The sequence below is a fragment of the Aythya fuligula genome, chromosome 1, assembly GCF_009819795.1.
Source record: "Aythya fuligula isolate bAytFul2 chromosome 1, bAytFul2.pri, whole genome shotgun sequence".
Lineage (NCBI taxonomy): Eukaryota > Metazoa > Chordata > Aves > Anseriformes > Anatidae > Aythya > Aythya fuligula.
This window is the reverse complement of record NC_045559.1, coordinates 135,101,776-135,126,600: the sequence shown is the minus strand read 5'-3', so window position 1 is coordinate 135,126,600 and position 24,825 is coordinate 135,101,776. Positions and strand designations below refer to the sequence as shown.

The 24,825-nt window shown below is 43.0% G+C and overlaps 1 protein-coding gene across 1 annotated transcript in view; it reads right to left on the bottom strand.

The window, feature by feature from the left end:
* DHRSX (dehydrogenase/reductase X-linked) overlaps positions 1-3,151 on the bottom strand; it is a 215,173-nt gene extending 212,022 nt beyond the window's left edge. The window contains exon 1 of the mRNA XM_032187688.1: positions 2,829-3,151. The gene's annotated coding sequence lies outside the window, so the exon portion shown is untranslated. The remainder of the gene's footprint in view (positions 1-2,828) is intronic.
* Between the last annotated feature and the right edge of the window lie 21,674 nt (positions 3,152-24,825).

The following is a 24,825-nucleotide window of genomic DNA, read 5'->3' as shown; positions in this document are numbered from 1 at the left end:
ACACAAAAGAAGGCATGTCATGAAGACGCTGGCCCTAATTGACCCATCTTACGGGGAAGGAAGTAGAAAATAAGGAAATCTGAGATGTTCGATGTCCAGACATGCTCATGTGCAGCTTTCAGAAAATATTCAGGGAATTTGCCTGACTAGGGATTGAGTAAAGCATGGCTTATCCAGAAACATGCTGAATGTTTGCGTCAGACGTGACAGGGCATTTTGGTTCCTGAGACCATGTTGTAGCTTACTGCCTCACAGTAAGCATTAATCTGTAAAATTCATGACGCTTCTGCAGATGAAGCAGTGGTAACTTTTTCACAGTGTTTTTCATGCAAAGAGGCAAAGCTTTTAAATATCCTTTTACACAATGCTTGAATAGCCTACTAAATTGCTTTTGGAATAATAACACTTGTTCAGCCTATGACATCGCCTATTTCTGTAATATGGTAAAGATTTCTCTTGGGTCAGATAGGAACATGATAACAAGTTGTCTTTGCCTTGAACAAAGGTACTATTCATGATGTTACATCCCATATTATAACGAGTAACACCTCCAGGTGATCCATGTCTACTTGGTGCTATTGTATTCCGTATCTCAGTAGCTGATGATATTTCAGATACTGCCTTTGAAGCACTAGAACACATTAGGAGAGAGCAGCCTGGGTAAAATTGTTGAGCTGGGGCAGAAACACCTAACAAAACTATAGAACTAAAACTGTGACCAAACCTCAGAGCAAGTAAATAAATATATAAATAATTTTTTTAGGCATTCCACTGTAACCAATTTGACCTTGTTTATTGTTTAATAGCTCTCTCAACTTCAAAACTTCCTGCTGTTTCAAATTCAAACCTGCCAATATTTTTCTGACTCCACTGAAACTGACCGCAAAATTCCACACCAACCTCAGAAAGACCAGGATTTCATCTTCTTATACCAGGCATCACAGCAATAGAAAGGTGTTTTTTTTTCCACATTTCTAGGAGTTGGCATTTGTTAATATACAATAGTGAACACCCATAGCCAATGAGTCTGTGACTTCAACTATAAATCAAATTATGATATCGCTATTATTCCACTCATTTTTCAGTTGTGCTAAGCTGGAAAATACCCATTAGTGTTTATACAAATCTGTATGTACATATTTATATATAAGCACATATAAATTCACCTTATTTAGAATAAAAGCTGTTAAAAAAAATATTTTCTGTATCTTGTCTCCTAGAAACTATATGCTCAATGTAATAATGAGCCAGCTGGAACCACTAATGGTCCGACGGTAACCAAATGGACTGTTTCACAGTCTCAGCAAATAGGAAGCTGCTTTATGTCAGTTAAGACAGGTGTTATAAAATATGTTTGGTCGTATCAACACGTGAGACGTTTATTCACACACATGCATATCTGTTGATATTTAGTTTCTGGAAAATCCTTTTAATTTGCCACGTTCCACCCAGCTTTATACATAACAGCTTTAACCACTGGTTTTCTGTATGATAATTAATGCTACCGGGCAAAGCCTCTGCACCTGCACGGCACGCCGTTGCCTGCCAGCTGGGATACGGGCAGAAGGTGTGCACTGCTGCTGCCTGGAAGGGAGCATGTGATGCGACCTGACACGTCCCAGTGTGAAGAGGTTTTTGCAACTTAGGTACAAACAAGTTTACTGACTAGTGAAACCACAAATGAAGGAGAGGACTTGGGGGTTTGCTTATTTCCACATAATCAGGTGCATAATAAGGGCTTTAATGACCCTAAGAGCCGTCCCCTTCTCCTCCCTCCATCCCCGGCCACTTGGAGCTGTTGAGAAACAGGCAGCTCGGGGTGTGCCGAGGAGATGCCAACACATCTACTGGGGTCACGGGGCATGGGAGCACTGCTGTCACCACTGCCATAGACAGACACATCAGTGGATGCATGAATGGCAATGCCAGGTTCGATCCACAATCAGGTCAAGAGCCCTTCGAAATACAATCTGAGCCAAAGCATGGCCCCAGATGGGAAAGGAGCCTTCTTGCAGGCAGCATCCTTTCAGACACAGAGCCCTGTTGCAAAGGGGAGCATCCAGTTGCACGCACTCAATGTCAAACCGCCTCGAATCACGCAATTACACTTCACACTTGCTTTGGTTCTCCCTCCCTTAAAACCAAACATGATTTTCCATCGATCCCCTCTGCGTACCCAGGCCCGCACCCTGCGGAGCCAGAAGACCCCCCCGGAGGGTCGGTGCGTGCCCGAGAGTTTGCCGGGATTCCCGGCTGCTGTCTTGCCAAGGGAAGGAGTGTGCACAGCCGGGGGGGTTTGGGACCACTTCTCTTTCGACAGGGCTTTTCACTTTAAACACAAGGTGTTAGTGCCTCTCAGCTTTAGCAAATAGCACCTAACGGTGCAGGCAGAGCCTCCCACGGCGGATGCTCCCAGGCGGGAACGCAGCTGGGCAGGGCGCGCTCCCCGGGCTGTCCCGGCACGTACGTGCGGTGCACTGCGGGCTTCCCAGCACCTTGTGTGCGGGGCTCCCCCCGCAGCCCCTCACGAAGGAGATGCTCACCCCGCTCCGCAGGGGCTCCCCCCGCAGCCCTGCCCGGCGGTGCCGCCAGCGCCCGCACCGCGCTGCGGGGCTCCCCGCAGCTCCGCACCCGCTCCGCACCCGGCCCCGGCGGCGCCTCCCGCGCGTTGCCACCTCTCCCCGCGGGCACACGCGTGTGTGAGCGTGTAAGTGTGTGAGTGAGCGTACGGCTGTGCCCCGGCCGGCGGCGCGGGGGGCTCGGGGGGCTCCGGGGGGCGCGGGGCCGGTGGGGGCAGCCCCCGCGGTGCCCGTCCGGCGGGGACTCACCGGGTCACGCTGCTCTCTGAAGGTCAGGCTCAGGCTGGCTGCTCGGTCGCAGTCGTCCTCCGTGCTCTGGCGGCGGCTCGGTTCGGTCCGTTTATTATTTTTTTTTTCTTTTTTTATTATTTTTATTTTCCTTCTTCCTTTTCCTCCTTCCCTTCGCTCCGGCGGCGGCTCCCGCCGCCTGCCCCTGCGGGGTGAATCCGTCTCCTAAGCCCTGTCCCCGCGCCGCCGCTCAGATGCCGTGGTCGCAATCCACATCGCGGCAGATGTACCACAGGATCACGTAGAGGATCAGCAGGATGGCGAAGATGAACAAAGCCACCAGGATAGCCTTGGTCACCGGAGAGATGAGGGACTGCATGTCACCCGCGGGCCGCCGCCGCCGCCGCGGTGGAGGAAGAGGAGGAGGACGAGGATGAGGAGAAGGAGGAGGAGGAGGAGGAGGCGGCGAGGCTGCTTCGGGCTCTGCACGGGGGCAGCGAGCGCGGACGGATCCCGCGGCCCCTCCGCCGCCAGCGACCCGCCGGGGGTGCACCGGGGGGCGGCCTCGCTGCCTCCCCCCCCGCCGGCCTCCCTCCCTCAGCGCCCCCGCGGCGCTGCTCGGGCGGCTCCGCGGCGGGCGGGACGGAGCCGGGCGCCCCCGCTCCGGCTCCCGCAGCCGCTCCCGCAGCCGCAGCCGCAGCTCAGCGCCGCGGGGCGCCCGGCCATGGGCCCGCGGCCCCGCCGCGCCTCCGAGCCCGCCCCGGGGCGGCGCGGGGCCGGCCGCGGGGGGCGAAGTTACTGCCGGGGGCTGCCCGTGGGGGCCGCCTGCCCTGCGGGACCCCCGACGGCAGCCATCCGCGGGCGGAGAGCGGCGCGGCGCCGGGCGGCGTGCAGCCCAGCGCGGGTTTTCCCTCCCTTCGCCGCAGCTCGCCCCCACCTCCCTCCTCTTCCTCCTCCTCCTCCTCCTCCTCCTCGCCCGCCCCCCAACGCCGCGGGGGTCGCGGGGCGGTGCGGAGGAGCGGGGTGTCCGGCCGCGGGTCCCCTGGGGGAGGACAGCCCGCACGGACCCTAAATTAAACTAAAAGGCTGTTTGTTTCTTTTTTTTTTTTTTTTTTTTTTTCCTTTTATCCCCGCAGGTCGGGACGGGTCGCACGCCCTCCCCGAGATGCGCAGCGTGGCCCCGCGGCCCCCGGTGCGGGCACCCAAAGGTACCACGGGGCAGGGCAGGAGGATGGGTGCGGGACGAAATGCCGGCTCTGCTCCTCCTGACAGCACCTGCGGAGCTGCCTCCCTCTCGCCCCCGGCTTTTGGACAGCCAGAGGTGCCCGCACGGCCAGCAGCACCCGCACAGCGGGCACCCTCGGGTGGGACCCGGACTTCACGGAAGGGGCTTGCTGGAGATCTCGGTTCTGGATCTCAGTCTCAGTACGTCTCGGTTTCAGTACCAAACGAACAAGAAGAAAACCCTGGGACCGTTTGAGATAGGGCTGAAATAAACCTTAAGACATCACCCCACTGAGGAAACTAAGAGCAACTTTGTCAAGATGGAGAAGGAAAGATTAAAACTTCAGTGCACAAAAACTGGATAAACAAAGGATAATCAAGTGTGAGAGGAAGAAGGTAAGATGATGCTATATAGGTCTTCCAGGTGTAACACCCTAGAGAAAAAATCCTTACTAATGCTGAGCATGGGGATTTAAGAAGGGTCATTATCAAGAAAACATGAAAGAGAAGCGCTAGGAGGTTAAATAAGGAGACATCTGACGTGGTGAAATGTCCAAAAGGTGTGGGATAATATCCCAGGAGAATGTGTTGCAGAATACATTACTCAGCTTTCTGAAAAAGCTCAGCTTTGTCATGCAGGAGGAATGGTCAGCTCTGTAGCAGCACCACCGTGCTGCCTCTCCCTCGAGTGCCTCGGCCCTCAGCTTTTCTGTGTTTCAGTTCCTCATCTGCAATATGCAGATGGCCATATTTCCTTTCTGCTCCTTTGGGTATGGTCACCTCAGACCATGAGGTTTTCACTGAACATTTTTTGTCTTTTGAAGCAATTACATCTTGGCCGGAGCTGTAGTGCTAGCAGGGCACAAGTAGCAAGTTCACAAAGCACAGCTCTGACTCCAGACAACAATTTTGCTCGTTAGTGTGTCCTCACCGTGTGCAGGGATTGCTAGGCTCTGGTTGGGTGCACATGTCAGGTTTTTTGAGACACCAGAAATGTTGTGTTTTTTTCCAATCCTCTTCCTGGACATTAGTATTTCCTTTTTAGAAACGGGTTTTCCTGGGCATTAGCGTTTCCTTTGTGGGAAGATGTCATTCCATCTAGACTAGTAGTTCTCACTCTCAGTACTCAAACGTTGCCATCAGCATCCCTCTGCCTGTCAGCTCTTGGAGTGTGGTACCAGACCTGGCAGCGTCAGACGCCGCAGCAGCAGTGGCACGATGCTGTGCCGAGCCGTGTCTGGTGCCTTGGTGCTTGTCAGCAGGAGAAGCAAAGCAGTGCACCACCATCATTCCGGTGCCCAAAATGTGACTGCTTGTGTAACATGTGCAATCTGTTGTGAACAGGTTTTGAATTGTACTTCCTTAATTTGCATGTACTTATACACAAGGGCATCCCTGGGTAATTAAAAATATATAGCCTCTCCGCGTCTGATGTTCTGTCACTGGCGGAGTCTGAGCCAACGCAGAAATCACAAGTTAAAAAGCAGATATATTGCCAAAGCTGTCCTTAGTTGAGAAAGCTGATTTAAACAAGGAAGTAAACATAAAAACCATCTTAGTTTTCAGATGTCTTATTAGTAAGCAGTAGGGAAGAAGGAAATCGATCTTTGCCAAGTGGAGAGAGATAACTGTGACAGAAAAATCATTTTAATTTCCACCTTGTAATCTGATATTAAATTAAAGAGGAATACTAACATGCATAGCTTTTACTTTTCCTCAATTCTCCTTGAAAACGTGCTGCAGCAAATGCACATTTGCGATGAAGAACACACACAGGAGATGGGTGAACAGACCCAGGGCCGCCAGCTCCTGCAGGCAGCTCTGAATGCCCAGATTAAATCCCAATGTACAGAATGCTTATGTAACACAGACGGCACAAGGAGACCGGGCTGCTCCTTGCTGGGTTCACAGGCAGCTACAGCCATCATGGCACAATCCCCACTCCCCCCGGGCCATCCAGCCTTCCTGCAGCCCCTGTGGGCTTCATGTCCCATGTCATGCTGGCTATAACCTACGGGAGAGACAGGGCTGGTTTTGCATTCCCAGTGTTGGAGGGTTTATGTCACCGCTGAATTCCACCAGTGGTGAAAAATCCTGCCATAACACAGAACATCCCCAGTCCAGGAGGGGATCTGAAGCCCACACTTCCCTGGGAATGGGCCATGGGATGTGGAAGGGAAGGACCAGAGGGTGGTAGTGGTGGTGGAGATGTCTGCAGCAGAGCTGTCTGCTTGCAGGACGCAGACTGAAGTGATCCTCTCTTGCCATGAGAACAGCAGCAAAGCAAACCCGACGTACTTCACTCTTGCAGTGAAGAGAAGGGCAGCTCAGGAAGAAGTCTGGTGAGTTCAGGCTGAAATGAATAACATTTTTAATGCCTTTGACAACAAAAACATCCATCCAGCCTAATCCCTTTCTATTTTGGGGCAGTGGCTTTTGCCTACAACTTCAGGTGTACCAGTGGAAGGCTTGTGATTTACATTATTGTTAGTTGGAGCAGATCAAGCTGAGAAAGTCTGACACAAACAGATGATTTCTAAATACAGTCTTTCATTGCATGTTTGCTTTGCAATGGTTTCATGGGAATTTTAGAAGCAAAAGTATAAAGAGGTATATTAAGGTTTGCTGAAATTATTTTGAGACTAGCAGAACAATTCCTTGGAGAACAAGTGTCACAGCCATACCCAAGATGCCCAGTGAATGCACATGGCCAACTGTTCCTGGATGTAACTGCACTAAAGACTGCCACGCACATTAGACATACCAAAGGCAATTGTCTACAAGGTAGCTTGTGTACAGCAATTTGTCTGGCATTGCTTCACAGTGCATATTAATTTAGCCTAACTCTCAGTCTCTTGTCTAAAGAATAGATGTCTTCAGTATTTTTTGCTTTGAATTTTTATTGCTGATTTCAACAAAACAGAATTTTTACCTTATTACAAGAACATACAAAAAAAAAAAGTGAAAAAAAAAAAACAAACAACAGTCTAGTCTAATAAAAAAGTAATTGACTCTGAACAGAGTAAACTGCAAAGAAGTCCAATGTTCAGGGGACTGACAGTGTGTTGTTTCAGAACCTTCCACCTCTAGAGCATCTTTCAAGTCATTTCCAGGCCAGAAGTGACCAAGAGTTGATAGAATGACTGCCTGGTGGCTGGCTTTGTAGCTGTAGTGATTTTCTGAGTGGGTGTATGTCTATATCGTAAAAACACTGAAGCAATTGGCTCTAATTAGATTGGACGAATCCATAGATTACATGTCAGGCCTCAAATACCGCTTTTTAGGCCAAAATGTGCTGTTGCTGAGACAGTGCCTGTTGTGTGAATTAGAAGCCAGTTATCAGTCATCTCACGTTCCACAGTGATGGGCATGGCATAAAAGCCTTGGGCAGACATGAACAGGCAGCACGAAGAGCAATCAAACAAAGAAAACAAATTTCCCTCTCAAAAGAGGGAGCCAGAAAGCCAGTTCTGAGTTATTGGTGATGTCAATTAATGGACGTCCCTCTGGTCAGCTCTTTCGACAACATGAAGTCAGGAGAAAAAAAAATCAAAGTATAAGCATTCAAAATCTACCTGGATTATAAAGAGGATTAGGAGATGTTTAACACACATACACACACACACAAACAACATAAGGAGGTGTAAGTCTTCACGTTTTGGAAAGATTGTCAGTGACGAGAGATCTCAAGAAATGGTCGTTTGTGCGGGAAGAAAAAAAAAATGTGTTGGCCATATTAAATAACAGATTAAGTCAGTCCTTGGCACAACACAGTTTTGAAAAGACTTTCCGTGTGGAACACTTGAGAGTACCATCACGGGAAGCCGGCGGGAGTTGTGTATTGTCATGCTGCATTACGTCAGTGATACCCTCCTGGGATGCTGGAGTTCTAGTTTCCAGGTTCGAGTGGTTGGGGAGAAAAAAGGCAAGAAAAAGCAACTAAAATGACTCAAGGATGTAAGAATGGATCTTTATCAGATTGAAGGCTCAAATCAGGACTGAAAATCAGGTAGCTGTACTTTCCCATTCTCTCTCAAAGCAGCAGACACAAGCCTTCCTACCTTTTCATGGGACTAAAGAGGAAGATGGCCAATTCTGTTTGCCTTTAGGTGTAGTCAGCTTTCCCCCAGGCATCTTGCTGGACATCTGGCTTATGCCACAGGCAATTACTTTGGGGACTGTTTGTGCTGTGCTGTTCCATCACACCTGACAGCCTGCCCCAGAAACAGGGGGAAGGGTTTGCGTGGTGCTGCAGGAACTAACGTTGCCTGCCCATAGGCACTGTGTTCCTTTCTGCAGGCTGAATTTCATCTAGTACTTAGCTAAGGGCTGTGATTGGTGCCAGATGGACTTTTTCTCGATATCGTTGTTTACCAGAGTGGCTCATGGCATTACTAACTGACCATGAGAGGAAGTTATATGGTCCCGTGGTCAAACAGTGGGGTTGTGAGTCAGAAAAGTTCAGTCTGACTCCTCTATCGTAGATTTGCTATCCACGTTTGGGTGATATTTCTTAAATCTGTCCAGGAGGAGCAGCAAGTGGACGCGATTGCATTGCTGTATTGTGAATACAACTTGCTAAATACGGCATGTTCTTGAAAATCAGCCCTTTTCAGATTTCAGCCACCTGTTATTTGAGCTCAGGGAGGAGGAACATGTGGTTTGACAGATAGGCTTCCCTGATGAGAAAAGTCAAGCTGCTTAGAGAATGAAGGTACTCTTCAAATTGCCACTTGCACGAACTCCAGCTGCACTTTTGTTCTTCAATTTTATCTACAGGAATTTGAAACCATGGAATAAGCTCAGCAAGCAAGTTAGGGAAAAGGAGGGGAAGAGGACGTATCTCTGATCTAATCTTCTATGGTTTTGGTACTTGTCTTTCAGATCTGAGGGCAGAGGAGAGCTTATGTTAGGCATATGTCCATCCAAAGAAGTAATTAATATGGCTCAGTTACCCATCAGATTTTGAAAGAATTATTTTCATACTTTCTCCCTCCTACCTGGTACAATGGTGGGGAAGTCTATAAATAAAGTTTTCTCTTTGACTCCTTTCAGATATGCTGATCAGTCTCTGATGTTTTAGTACACTAAGAGAGAACTGAGTTAATTAATTCTTTAAGGGGGTCTTTCCCTTCCCTTCCCTTCCCTTCCCTTCCCTTCCCTTCCCTTCCCTTCCCTTCCCTTCCCTTCCCTTCCCTTCCCTTCCCTTCCCTTCCCTTCCCTTCCCTTCCCTTCCCTTCCCTTCCCTTCCCTTCCCTTCCCTTCCCTTCCCTTCCCTTCCCTTCCCTTCCCTTCCCTTCCCTTCCCTTCCCTTCCCTTCCCTTCCCTTCCCTTCCCTTCCCTTCCCTTCCCTTCCCTTCCCTTCCCTTCCCTTATCTAACTCATTTTGCATGTGGTTCCTGAGCATTCCACCAATACCTCAGGTTATGGACTTTTTATGTGCAGTGAAGTACAACATGTTCATTTATGACACACATCTGGAGTGAAAAAAATCTTTTTTTTTCACTCAAGGGCAGAGGTAGACTCCTTGCAAAACTTCTGGGAAGTACCCAACATCATACAGAGGAACTCAGTAGCAGAGGTGGGGGAGGAAGCTTTCTGTTCTTGCATGCACCTTTAGAGAACCATGTATGAGGTAAAGATTTTGATACTGGACATCAGAACAGACTCCACTCAACTTAAAATCTTTTTTTTTTTTTTTTTTTCTAGCCAGTGGCCACACAATAGACCATCATGACCAATAGACCCACTCACCCATACCACTAAAGAAACAATTTATTTTGCTGTGAGGGAGATTGACTCCAACAATCAAGCTGTCATTTAAGCAACAGAAAAAAAAAATAGCTAAAGTACAATGTGAAAGAGATCGATACGACCAACAGAAGGCTTTAGGCCTATGGAGAAAGACATATTCTGTAGCAAGTGAGCTAGGTTTCTGCTCCATCCATCTCTTGCTAATGATAAAGAGAGGTTAGACATGGTAGTTGTTGTATGCTGTTAGCCTTTAATTGCACTCAGATTTTCTTCTAAAGAATTATTCATTTTATAAGCGTCATATGTTTATCTTTGCCTTGCTCTGTTGTTTCTGTGCAAACTGGCAAGTCAAGAGAAATAAACTCCAGGTTTGCTCAAGAATCAGATAATTACCTATGATTTTGCTGGGTGCTGGCCACACCTTACCCATTCTGCTTTGCGTAGCACAGCGATGTTCACGTCCCCTTGTCAGGGCCCCCTTTGCTTTGAGTATTTTGCTAACAAATAGTACAAGACAGCCTGTGTTTGAAGCGTGGTTTGAGTAAAGATGAAACGTGTGTGCAACAAATAAGGTGCTAGGGAAAGTAGGTCAGGGCTGGTCATGACAGAGCCGTGCATGTAAAGGTCTGTGCCAGATTGCCAGGTTTTGAACAGGTCGCTGCAGAGTGGGCATCACGGGGACCTCAGCTGAGAACCTCCTCTGTCACTGTGTCCCATGGGCAGCACAAAGCACCCACTTTTGTTAGTGGGTGAGCAGCCACTACCAGGGTGAGGTTGTAACAAAGCTTAATAGGAGGAGAGTGTCACTAATAGGAGGCTGCATCTATCCAGAGCAAGTACAAGTGTGACTTTAAGAATTACAATGAATTCAGCCAATTACGATTTTTCCTACATAATTACTAGCAGGAATTTGTAACATCCTATAACCTCTTGCAAGACTGGGAGAAAATACTTTTTTGTTGATATGCAGAAGCACTTCAGGCTCAAGTTTGACCCAAGTATAGCACGCAGAATGCCTGATCTGCCTTAAGGATTTTGTTATTATTCCTCTTCATTGCTATAGGCTGCACTGTGCTGCAGTAGGGGTGTGTTTTCTGAAACAGATATTCAGAAAGAAACCATATTGGGATACACTTAGCATCTTAGCACTTTCCCAAAAGGACAGACAAAGAAGTCAAGATAAACATATTTATGTTCTCTTTAAAACACCATTTCCAAATCAGGTGAATGAAAGGAAAAGAGTGGTGCAGCACTATCAGTAACAGATCTTGATTTTTGCTGTCTGGATGCTGTTATTTTTCTTACCAAGTTTGCACTATTTTCCCTCTAAGCCACAAGCACTTGCACTGTCTTCTCAGAGTCTCCCTAAGAGGCGGCTCAGGTCTGGACGCATGGGTCAGATGCAAGCTGCAGGGACAGAGCCAGAAAGTTGGTGTGCCTGCAGCAGCCTGAGAACCAGGATCCTCCCCAGCATTCTCCTCAAGCGTGTTGTGAAAAAAGCACATTTTGCTGCACAGCAAAGCTTGTCACCCAGACTTTGACAAATCTAGTCACAATAGCTTGACACTTTTAATTGAACTTTATGGAAATCTCACTACTTAAGATTGATTTTCTGTCTTTTAACCACACTGTACTTTCTAGAAATATTGAATCATGGATGAGAGAACATTCTTGTCTGTTCAGAGGCATGGACACTGGGAAGCAGGAGTGGGAATTAGGGGGTCACAGAGTGGATAATTGAAAATTTTCTGCCAAAAAAAAAAAAAAAAAAAAAAAAAAAAAAGCTTCTCTCCTAAAAACTGAAGTTGTTGATGCAGAAACTTCAGATAGAGAGAGCTTCTTATTTTACACTGGGAAAATTACAGTGATGCTTCTGTGATGTCCAGCTTGTTGAGGCTTACCAGCTGTGTTCTCTGCCCACAGGACTTAATCGGGGGCTCACCATGTGGTACCAAGTTCTTCAATTCTCCACCATCTTGATTCTTCTCCTGATGGCTTCTCTTTGAAACCTGGGCAAGCAGGGTAAGACTGCCATAACCTTCATCCCCTTTTTTTTGCTGCTTAAATCAGACATACATACATCTATTTGTGTAATGTCACCTTGAAGTATAGTTCAGTGGATAGAGCTCTAAACTGGAACCAGATTCAGTCTCCTGTTCTGCCACAGAAGTGGTAAAGAAGTCACTTGGCCTGAAGCCATAAAATTGAGACTATAGCTCCCTCCATTACAGTTAGGTCTCAGGATAAGTACAGCAGAGGCCATGAGTGGCCCAACCTGACAGAGAATGGAGCATATCTGTACCATAGGCACACATTATCATCTGAAAGACAAACAGACTGTGGAAAAGAGCTTGAAAGAAAAACTGTCTATACATCCTATTGTCATTAAGGCCTTTCTGAAGGCAGGTGACAGGAAGTGAAAAATTAGATGTGCTCCTGAAGCTCTGGCATTTAATGCCTTCCACAACCCAAACAGCTGGTGCACAATATCAGCATCAAGAAGTAAAACTCAGATTCTGACCTGTGACACCTTTATTATGTCAACAGCAGGTTTTGGATAATTTCCTTGAGAAAAAATTAAAAGCTTACCTTGATTGCAAAACATTCCTCCGGGGAAATGGGTAAAGCAGAAGAATATGAATGTGAGGGAGAGAGCTTCAGTGCTGGGGAGAAGCAGTCTTAGTTCATCAGCCCTAACAGCCTGGTAGGAGAAGTTTTATTTTTCTGCCAGTGAAGTACATCTAAAGTAGTGTATAAAATTAAAGCCTGTCAAATAATATGGCCAACTGATTTCAACACAGAAACAAAGATGCTAGTTCTCAGGACTCGCAGCCACTGCACAGTATTTATTTTAGCACAAAGATTAAATGGTGTTTATTCAGGGAGTAAAAGAGTACAGGTTTCAAAAAGTCTGAAAATGATACAGGCTTTCAGACTATTCAAGCATCTGCAAATGGTTTTGCTGCAAAACCTGGAACTACACAGATTATATTCAAACACAATAAAAATATATTCAAAATCACTTTCCAGCACTGTAACACACTGAAATGAAATTATCCATTTTTTGTATCAAGGATAAAACTAGGAGATATGCTAAGCTTTACTGAATAATCTATTGAAAAAGTGTCACGTCTGCCTTAATAAAAGATAAAACTAGCAGTCTTTTTTTTTTTTTTCACAGCTGAAGTGATTAAATTAAATCAATTGTTTCTCTTAGATAAGATGTAGAGTCTAACAGGAACCAGTTCAGACTCTTTCCTCCCATATGAATCTAGACAATCTCTGCTAATTTCTACCAATTCAGATCACCATCTATATAACACTGTCTTCCTCTTTCCATCTTCCCAATGACAGACATTTTTTTAGCGAAAATATTGATATTACTTTGAGTTACTGCACATAACAAACAATTGGTGTGAAAATATGCAATTTCTTTGGCAGGACCCATCGTTTTGTCCTTTTGCTTGTGCAGGGTTATCTTTGTTCTTCCCCTTGTGTAGGAACAGGGAGAGCTACACCAATACCTTGTAAGAATTTATGCTAGGTGTGAATAGAAACTTGAATCTGAATGTGGCAGAAAATCAGGTTGTAAACATTTTGCCATTTCCATTTGCATTACATCTCTGTGTTTGCATGGCCAATTTTTCAGCTGAATCCTGCTGCACCATTAATGTTAGTGGACTTAAAACATGAATAGAAGCACAGTCAAGCTCTTGCTGGAATATTCAGATTTTTATGTGTTGCACCTTTTTTTTTTTTTTTTTAATCTGCTCTGCTTCTTTATTTCCATAACTATTTGTCTGCCTTTCTCATTATTTATGTTGACCCCAGTGATGTAGCATTTGTTTATCTCTGAAGTTTTCAGCTCGATCTCAGTGATGTGTTAAGCTAATGAAAACCCAGTTGTACAGCCAGGTTGCTGCATCACACTAGTTTTAAAAGCATGTAATAAGATTTCTAGTAGGATCCAAATGAATTCTTTCAAGGAGAGAGCTCTCGGCAGGGAAAAGATACCTGAATTGTACAGTACTAATAATTCCTAAGGGTGTCTGGTGGGTTGTTTATTCCATTCATTTCTCCTTGTCTGAGAGCTCCACCTAATGGGACCAAAGGGAAGGTGTCAACCCTTCAGAATTTTCCACTAGAGTCTTTTTATTTCTATGCTGCTCTTTATGGGTTTTCAGGAGGGAGGGTGTGGAAAGGGATGCTACCTTTGACTTTTGGAGTAAAGGACGATTAACAAATAGGAATCCTGTATTATGATGTCTTCTTGTGTTAATAACGTGGTGTTTGAACATACTGTGATTTCTATGATAGCAATTTTTGTTATGAATAAAATAAATGCTTCCCAATTTTTGCACTCAAATTGTTTAGCTGAAAGAGTTATTATCTTGCACAGACAGGATTTCTTAGCTGCGCATATCAGTACTCATCACTGCAGCACTTTTCATGGGTAGAAAATACAGCTTATAAAATCAGAGTCCAAATCTGCAGGGGGAATAAATTAGACTATAGGACTACTCATATTCACACAAACTAATGGAAGAGTGGTGTTAATACCAGTCCAAGGACATCAATGACAAAGCATTCCCAAACAGGAAACTTCCACAGTCAATAAAGCCACCTGCAACCATTCAAAATAATGAATAACTCTCCCTCCCACCCCAAAGTGATGTATAGTCATAAAAATTACAAGCCTACCTCATATTAAATTGATTCCAGATTTTCAGGTTTTTAGTTTTTGTTTGTTTGTTTGTTTTTTGTTTTTGACAACATAATGTTTTCAAGCTTTTATTTTCAAAAAGGATGGGGTAGAAATTCCCACTTCTGCAGTGATAGCTGACATCCTCACAGTAACAAAGATCCTTCAAACCCCGAGACTTGATGAACATCATGTAGAACAGGACTAGAGTTACAGCCTATAACAAATAAGGCAATCGTGTAATATTTTTAATAAATTTCATACTCACATTACTGATGAGGAATTATTTTGCCTCAGCACAGAGGCATTAAATCAAATGCAAGATGTAACAGGGCCAGAAAAGCACAGCAACACAAATCCTGGAAAATGCAGTGAGAATGCTGTTTATTGGGGAATATACTCTCTCTGATACCTTGCAGACTAAGAACAATTTACTCTCCAAAGCCTAAATATAAGCTAAAGGAGGATGCTTGTCTAGAGAGAGGGCTGTGAGAGCCGACAGATATCTAAGGAAATAAAGGGAGAGAAACACTGCTATTGGCAGGCAGACAGTTTCTCCCAGTGTAGGGAGAGAGTACCTGAGGCAGATGCTCTGTATTGAAGGCAGTAATAAAGGACTGGAGGTCAGATAATGGGAAATATATCTGGACATTTTAGTTGTTTTTAACATCATATAGCTATGCCAGGATTCACACAGTAGTAATATTATTGTATTGATATTTTTACAAATATTGTATTAGAAGCTCTGGCAAACTGCCCCAGTTCTAAAAGACAACAGCACTCCAATAAAATCCCCATACAACTCACTAGAAAGGGCAAGGAAGCCACCACAGGGAAAATATCAGCATTTAAAAAGCAGAAAGTTTACAAGCTGACACAAAACTGAAGCCTATAATCATGCCAGGTGAGGTGAAAACAGGAAATAAGGAGGGCTAAAAAGAAGAGTACTTTGTGCTCAACCTGCTAATTAGATTTAAATATAAGGGAAAGCAGGAAGTCAGCTAGGGAGTTTGTGGGATGATTTGGTGAGTGAGGTGCAGAAAGGGCACTCAGGGATGCTAAGACTGCAGCAGGGAAACTCAGTACATTGCTTGTGTTGGTCTTTCCTGCTGAAGACAGTGAAGGCATTGCCCCACCTGGGCCTTTCTCTGTAGCAAACAGCTCAGAAGAGCAGTGTCACTTTGAAGTAAACATATAAGTAGTATTAGTCCAAGTGGATAGTGATGTGCCAGTAAGCCAGCAGACGTGGGGCTGCTCACCCGAGCTGGAAGGAGCTCAGGCTGTGTGTATGCAGAGTTGTTGAGCCATGGCCTGAGGGCCCCTCACGAGCAGCTCTGGAGCCACAGCGCTGCTGGGGCCTGTGTAGCTCTGTGTGTGAAAAGGCCCTGGAGGGGATTTGACTTCCCTTCTGGCAAGGTGGTAGAGGCTGTAAGAAAGAATAAGATCCCCGAGGACACGGGTTAACTCTCTCTCTCTGGGAGAGAGTCAACATGGCTCCAGCAAAGGGGAATCATGCACCTTCTGGACCATTATGAGGCCTTGACACGTGGACAAGGGGTATCTACTCCTCATGCTATACTTGGATCTTCAAAAAGGCTTTGGCTGTGTTTCATGTCAAAGTTTCATAGAGCAAGTGAGTTGCCAGGGGACTGATTCTTTTATAAACTGTAAGATGGCCAAAGCTCCTTGAACACAGGACTGTAAAATGGCTTTAAGGTCACTTTTCAGTATGGAGTCAGCAGAGGTGTCCCCCAGGGATCAGTGTCAAATCCAGTTCTCTACACCACCCTCATCAGTGATCAGGAGAGTGATGTGAACTGTAAAATTTCCAAGCCTGTAGATGAAACATGGGAGGAATATGTTAGGCCAATGGCGAGGGACTCTGGAAATACCTCATAAAACTGAGTTGCACAGAAAAGTAAGATGAGCTTAATTGTTAAAAAAAATAGAACATAATGCATCTTGGGAAAAATAATCTAAACTGTGCCTGTGTGATACTGGACTTGATCTGTCAGTTTTAACTCAGGAATGAGATGTTTGATTTACAACCAACAGTGCTCTGAAGTCACTGGTCAAATCAGCGGGGCCTTTTTCACAACCCTGTTAATTTTGTTGTTTGTTTATACCTGTGGATAAGTGGATAAATAATGCTTTGATCTTAAGGTGTTCTTTATGTGCCTCTGTAAATTTGTACTGTTTTTTTTTTTTGTTTTGTTTTGTTTTGGTTTTTTTTGCTACAAAACTTAAAAATCACAAATACAGTCATACTTTCATTGATAATGGTATGAAATAATGTTGAAGAAAAAAATTGAGGGTGGGAGTTACCTAGAGCCCAGTATCCAGCTAACAAGCATTACTGAGTGCAAAGGAAGTGTGGGAAACATAAAAACAAACATGATTAGAATTTTGATAGACTTTAAATAAGATCTATTTTTAAAGAGATTAAAACAGTAGGCATTTCTGAATAAAGATGAAATCTTTCATCTTGTAACCTAAACAAGGCACATTGCATCTGAAAGGGAGGTTTATTGGCCTAAAGGGATTGACAGCATTTCCTAAGGAAATTGATGGTTAAATTACAAAGCAATTACATAAAGTCATGCAACATATCATGTTACATCTTATTTGTCAAAGACACTTAAGATGAACGCTACAAATGCTAGTATTTCATCCCACAGTATTTACTTGACAAACTGAAACACTCTCTATGAAATACAATACTTTTTAAAATAAAACTTTGATTAGATTTATTCAGCTACAGCAGATCTTGCACTAGGATATTATTTATGGATTAGTTTGTTACCTCCTAAGGCTGAGCTTCACCTGGTTAACTTTAGGCATCCTTAGTGTGGTGACCATGCCTGAAGCACATCTGAACTCCCTTTGCAGTTAATGGCAGTAGGCACTTTCTGGCATACAATTCACTTCAGAGAGCAACTTCAGAATGAGACAAGTCACCTGGTAGAAGTATCTGTTTCAGTAAATGATAAATGGAGTCTAGACAGCTAGTTCAGATTTACATGTCTGTATTTGCTCTGGTGAATCATGCTCCTGGTGCCTACGTTAGACTGCCATATGCATGTGTAAGACCAGCACTGTAAGACTGTTACAGGTGGCTGACTTTGAACTGGGTGTAACTGAGAAGGCAAGGGTCTCTGCTTGGTAGGGAAAAAGCCATGAGAATTCTGGAGAGAAGACAAGGTGAGCAAAATTTGCTGAGATTTACCTAGCTGTTCTCCCCTCTTCCCCAGTCATACTGCCTGCAGCAGCTGGTCTATGAGGGATCGTGGTCAAGCTGATCCCTCTGCCCCAGCCCACAGGTTCCCCAAGACCCAGGAGAGCCCTCATCCTGCCTATCTATTGAGGTCTCTCCTCCAGTGCAAGGCAGAGAGCTTTTCTGGGAAAGTCAGCACGGTTGGCTGCATTAAGATGCTGATTCAGTGCCCCAGCTGCAGTCCTATATCGTGTAGGTTAAAAGTAGCAGATGATGCAGAACTCGTTTCACATGATTCCTGTCATAGTTTGTGCTTCCATGTAGCTGATTTGTGCAGGGTTTTACACTATGCTTTTAATGGATTTTCCTCCTTAGCTCCTTTTCCATGCCCAAACTCTGCTTTTAGTTTGTTTTTCTTCACTGTACTGTCTTAGCTGCCTGGTCTATGCATCACTTATGTGTTAGCAGAGTCTTTTGGAATGGTGCTGCAACACAGAGGGAGAGCACCTGAAAATTGGGAGTCAGTAGCAATTCAGAGGCACAAATTTTCATGCATCTCAAGGAAAGGATGATTTATGGTACTGATGGTATGATTTATCTTTTTACCTGCTTTTGTTCTACTAGGATCTAAAATCAGTAATTGCTGAAATCATTACATAAGAAAGAGGAAATTAATACAAGTGTGAAGTCAAATGAGTTGTAAAGATTAGACTCGTTCTTTCATTTTTGTATAAATGGTTCATCTACAGTTGATTAACTGATGTGAAAATTAGTTTGGCTGTACTGTTGCCTCATCTAGGCTAGCGAAAGCTACATGTGTGCTGGTAAATTCAAGACACTCAGGACTATTCCCTGGCAGAGGCCAGCTGGCCCTGGAAGCCTACACCCAGGAAATTTGTTGCCCCTCAGAGCGGCGTGGTTACATGCACACTGTGCATGGGGAACGATCCTTGGCCAGTGCCAGCTCCTGAGCTGTGCCTGGGAACTGTTTGGGCACTTGGTTTGGGTTAAAACCATGCCCTGGAACATTTTACAAATGTAGCAACTCAAGTGATGCTTTGAAACATACCGGAGGTCTGTTTTTAAGGTGAACAGCCCAAACGTGGCCTCAATATCCAGCCCAGTATAAACCTTACTCTGGTACCACACTGCAGGATCAGGCAATAAAGGAGTGTTTGGTTATAAGCAATCATGAGAAAAACAGAACTGTTTGGATACTGGGTTTAAACCCCAAAGCACTTTTTATTGTTACAGTCTCAATCTCGATATTCTGCTCATGAATTATTATGATTTCAAAATTTCAGAAGGCTGAACCTTTACAGACAAGTGACTTTTTAAAGAATAAATTGTGAACATTTCCTTGTAATCATATTTTTTTATTTATTTATTTTTTATTACTGATAAGTTTTATAAAATCACACAACAATATATTAAAATGTATAAGAATTTGGGAATGTCTGCAATGAACTATGAACAACTGGTAGATCATTCTGCCAATTATTTATGGAAAAGAGATGTTCCAAGCTGTATATCTGCTCAGATAAAAAATTTATATATTCTGCATAAACTGTAGAACTGGAAGAATTCTGTGATTTAGCTGATTAAAAGAAATGCTGGGGCAATATATTTCTTCTGTTATTTCATTTCTTATTTATTCTAAGCTTTGTAGGCTGACTTTTTTGATTATCTAGGGAGTACCAACTATGCTGAAAACAAAATTTGTCTGCTGTGAGAAGTTAAATTATTTCCCTGGCTTAAGTCCAGAGAAAATGTTTTTAGTTGGAAATATGCAAAAGAGCTGGTGAGAACTATGCACCACCCTTCTTTAAGTGCACATTGTGAATATCTCTAGGGAGAGCTCCAAGGGGTTTAATACATGATGGCAGGGGGAAGATAGTTTTACATACTATCCCATGAGGACTGAAGTATTGTTGGCCTATAAGCTGACTCTAACTGCCAAAGCAGACTTACGTTTCAGAAGGTCATCTATGAGCTTTGCTTAGCATGTATATAAGAGTTCAAAGTAGGAAAAAGCAAACAATTCAGTTTGGATGAAACGGAAGATTCTCTTGATTCCCACCAAAAATCAAAAGAATATTGATGCCTGGTCAAATGAAACAACTTCTTTCATTTAGGGGGAAAAAAAAAAAAAAAAAAAAAAAAAAAAAAAAAAAAAAAAAAGCTTCATTAGTTTCTGGGAAAATTTTGGGGAAGAAGGGAGTTTTATGAAAAATATAAGTAAATTTTAAAATAAACTATGTGTAATGCTATATTGAATACATATTGACATTACCTGGACTGGTGAAGTCAGGGTATGGATCAGGTGATCTGTTCTCATCCAGCTGATTAAAACACGTGAGGCAAGGAAGTGAAACACTCTTCCCGTGTTGCTCTGTGGGTTACTCTGAAGTTTTTTGTTTTTAAATTCCAGGCCCACCCCCATGCATTTCTTTCAAAGAACACCAAATCTGTTCTTTGATGTGAACCTCCACAATTCCTGAGATCGACGGTTCTTTTCCTGCTGGTATAGCACATTATAAAACACCACAGAAGATTTCATTTTACTAGCATTACCTTCAGAAGTATGCCTCCCACTGACTTCACTGATAGCAAAATGAGATATTGGTACCGAACACACAATTCTCTTATGAAAGCAAGATCTGCACTGACTTCAATGGAAAATTTTGCTACTAATGGAGCATAGGATTGAGCCCAGTAAGATGATTGCAAGAGTACGCTTTTCACCTTGATGAAAACAGAAACGATGGAATAGCTCTCCTTCGCTCTTCTTTTGTAAATAGATTTCCTATACAGCCATAATATTTATGATATTTACTTTGGGAGTATCATTTATCAAGTCAGAGATTGCAAAACGTAAACGTTAGAGCTTAATAGTCTGATTTATTTGGAATGCACAACAGTGATCGCCTAAACTCTTTCAACCTCCTAGATGCATCAGGAGTGCTCATAATTAGACTTGGTCTTTAAAACAAAAGAAACAAGTCTGTCTAGTTGTGTAGGGATATAATTTTAGCAGCTACATGATTATTAGATATTATTCATGCCATCATACATATCATTCTTAGCTTGGGTGTAAGATTATGGGTTTGTATTCTGTATTTGTGCTTGAGAGTAATGCTAATGCCACCATTATGATTATTAATGGATCAGTAACAGATGCCGTGCAGAGCAGCAGTTGTATGGTGTTCTTGGAAGAGACTTCTGAATAGGGATGTGATGCAAATATTACTCATTCCTGCCTGAGCATTGAAGAGAACAGCAGAATTTGTTTAAAAAAAAAAAAAAAAGTATGAACAGACCCTGGATAGCATATGTTCCTCTACTACAGAAGTCTGTAAGGTGATAATTTCTTAAGGAAACTACAGGGATTTCAAAAATGGCTTTGATAAACTTGGGAAAAGCCAGCAGCAAACACCTCTGGCAGACCCAGACAGGAGAGCCTAGGCAGCTGTGGCTCAGTCTGCTGTCCAGACTCACTCAACACAGCCCTCTTCCAGCTGACTCCTAAGCCATGCTCCCCAAATCCATTTGACAAAGCTACCGGCTTTCTTTCTTACTCTTTTCTTTCCTCCTCCAGGACTTGATGCACCTGCAGGAGGTAGATCTTTGTACCACCCTGGGTGGCACATACCCCACAGCAGCATAGCTCTTTTCACTCACAAGGGCACATGGCACATCTGCAGCAGCTCCCACACCAGCGCCTTCCTCATCAGAGGAGAGAAGGATCCCACAGGCTGTAGCCATTTCACTGCATGGAGTAGCAGGTGGTAATCCACTTCTATAGAAGACTTTGGTCTTGTCTGCTCTTGCTGTCTGTGCATCAGGTGGGGATGGACGATACCCCTGGCTTCGGTGCAGAAGACGTCAACCGTCAGCACGGAGGAGGGATGGTGTTTCTGGGGCTGTATTTCAGGATCATCGTTTTCCAGCTTCGGCCCAGCTGGGCATTCTAGTTTGAATGCAAAAGCACTTAGATTCAATTAGGCCAAACTATCAGAAACAATTAAGAGTGCAAAGATTTCTAAATTAAATGTAGCTGAAGGGTGAAACATACATTTTCATGTGGCAGGGACGCCAGATGCCGGGGGAGGCCTGACAGGGCCGTTCTAACTCACTGTTACGAACTCCCCACTGACAGCAGGAAAAAGTTTAGCCAACTCAAGGCATTATATAAGATCAAAAATAAGGTTAGAGTGAAATTACAATTACAAAGTGCTAATTGAAGCACAGGCACAGTGACTGCTAGAGCTAATTAGAAAGGGACACAATTTTTGCGTACCCGTCTCTCGCTCAGAACAGGTTCTGCCCCAGTTCAGGCTCTTCAAATCACTTGATTTCCACTCAGAGCTGCTTTTGGCAGCTTGACAGGTGTTTGGCAAACACAATTTCCCATCTCGGCATTTTAGCTTAACATACTTCAGGGAGATGAAGGCTTACCAACATGCAGCATTCCTCCATGATATATTATTCAAATTAAAACCCTGCTTTATTGCAATTTAGTGTCAGGTAAATAAGAAATGTCCTGTAGTTGTATGCAGGTACATCAGAGCTAAGACTTGAATGCCTTCATGACAAAAGAAATTCAAATAAAAAACCTTGTTGGTCAGGCAATAATTTAAGACTCTTTATAGCAATATTAAATAATATTTCCAACTGTGTCCAGTATGGAAAATTAAGCCTTCCTTCTTTTTATATGTTTTAGTAGATATTAGTTCTGTTGTGTAATACAGCATTCTTGGAACAATAAAATGCAAAGCACTGCAAAACCCATCTTCTAAAGCTCTATATGCTTTTATTCCTCTTATCATGTAGATACTGTAAAAGATAATCATATGCTATTATGGGTGATTTATTCGTGTTTGTATAGATCTTTTAAAAAGTGGGAAATAGCTGTATTATCATTGCAATTTTTTGCTATCTTTTGCTATTCTTTTACATCTGTCAATTTAGCACAGGGTAGAACAGAAAATGCCACTTGCTAAATAACAACTCCTCTCTCTAGTAAAAGCAGGAAATGGGAGGAAGGAAACCTTGCATTAGAGGGCTAGCTACTGAGGAAAAAATAAATCACAGCACAACTTCACCCACTATTATTTAGTTTTAAATAAAACTAAAATCCTTTACCATTTTTGGACTTCAGTAATCCATACACTTAGGTATGCACAAAACTAAAGAATGTGTTACATGCCACTGCATGAGAATAGGACCTATAAAAATCAGTGCATTTTAACAGTGACTTGGAAGGAGGTAAAATTGGGAGGTATTTCACCTACTGATAACCTTAACTCTGAGTTTTCCAATTCAGTAATATGTAAAGTTTTAGAATGCAAATATGCTAAATTCTTGGTAAGTATTTACACAATTTCAACCAATTAATTTTTCCCAAGTATTGCAGCTATTGCAGCTCTCTCTCTTTCTCTCTCTCTTTTTTTTTTTTTTTTTTTTTTTTTAAGCGTGTTAGCCATAATTATCATTGATTCCCATCCGTCCTTTTGTAAGTCATGCTTACAAAAATACAGAACTGACTATTATCTTCATGTTGAAATTATGTGATTTAGAGAGTGGAAATTGCTTATAAGAATTGTGCTAAGAGTTCATAAGAATAGTGACTGAGTGACAGAACGACATCAATACATTTGGCAATGCAGTTTTTATTTCCATCAGCACTAGTCATATTAAATATTTATAAAATACTAAATCAATATTGTAAAGAGAAAACATTGTGCAGCTCAAGGCAAAATGAGACAATTTTTTTTTCTATTGCAGCTGGTCTACTGCAGCTTTCCCCAGGAAAAGGACTGAGCATAATATTGTAAGTATGGTATCACAGATGCTAGCAGAACAAAGTTATCTCAATATATACCTGTAACCACACCTAGGAGACCAAGCCACAGACCAAACTGTGACCAGATTAGGAACTGTGTGGAGATATAAAACTGTTCCTAATCCAAAGAAATTATGAAATGTGTATACTAGAGAAGATACAGCTGTGCTATTAGACTTGAATAAGCCTTTCTATGGAAAACCTTGTAAAAAATAAAAATAAAAATATAAAAATAAGCATTTGTAAGATGCAGTTTTCAGACCATCTTAGGCTAAAAAGAGGTGGCAAAGGAAGAGACAACATAGGGATAGTGGAAGGAACAAACCAACCTTACGTGCATAGTTGTATCACTTCCCAGACCAGGTCAGGCTAGTTGAGGTATCCACCTAATTGAATCTATTATGCTGAAGGTCAGACATATACCATTTAAAAAAGCAGAGTAATAAATGACATATGTCCATTCATGTTTGGTGTAGTGCAGCCTCGTGTTACTGATTAAACATTAAGAGAAGACCTCTATCCATCAACCTAGAAAAAAACTCGGGAGACACCTTCTAGTACCTAAAGGGGCCTACAGGAAAGCTGGGGTGGGACTCTATGAATGAAAACAAAGGGTTGGTGATTTTTTTTCTTTTTTTCTTTTAGCAAGTTCCATTTCGGAAATGGAATAATGGTAGAATTTCAAATGCCATCAGAATATCTCAGCATAATTAACTGCCTCAAGACTCTCTGAAGCAATTTGGTTGCCTATTATAATTTTCAAAAAGATAGGGAAAAAATCACACTTAACCAACTTAACTTTAACCAACTCAAGTGATGCCAAGTAAAGAAAAAGTTAGGCATATGTGTGGTTGTGTAAATGATCATATTATTTTAAAATGCTTTCATTAGAGATATGTAAAGTTAGAACAGGGGGTCAAAATAAGCGAACAAATCAAAAATATAGGTGAGTATGTTTGCTAATATACTCACGTTTGTAAGAATAATAGATTTCCTTTTTGTCCTTTAAGAGAATCACAGAAAACTAATGTACTCGATTAATTTAATTACCACATGTATGAGTCAGAATTTTAAAGTTTTTCTCATGCTTGTTGAAAAGGCAGGATATGAAAGGAACAGTAGTTGGACATTAAGTGGAATTAATGAATTCCAGTCACTCTGATGGCACGGGAGGATTTGTCTGTAAATACCAGTTAGTTTGTTGTAGTGAAGGAATGATGATTTTCAGAAACTAATTCCGTTGCATGCTGTAGTAATCTCTTGCCAGTCGCTTTTAATA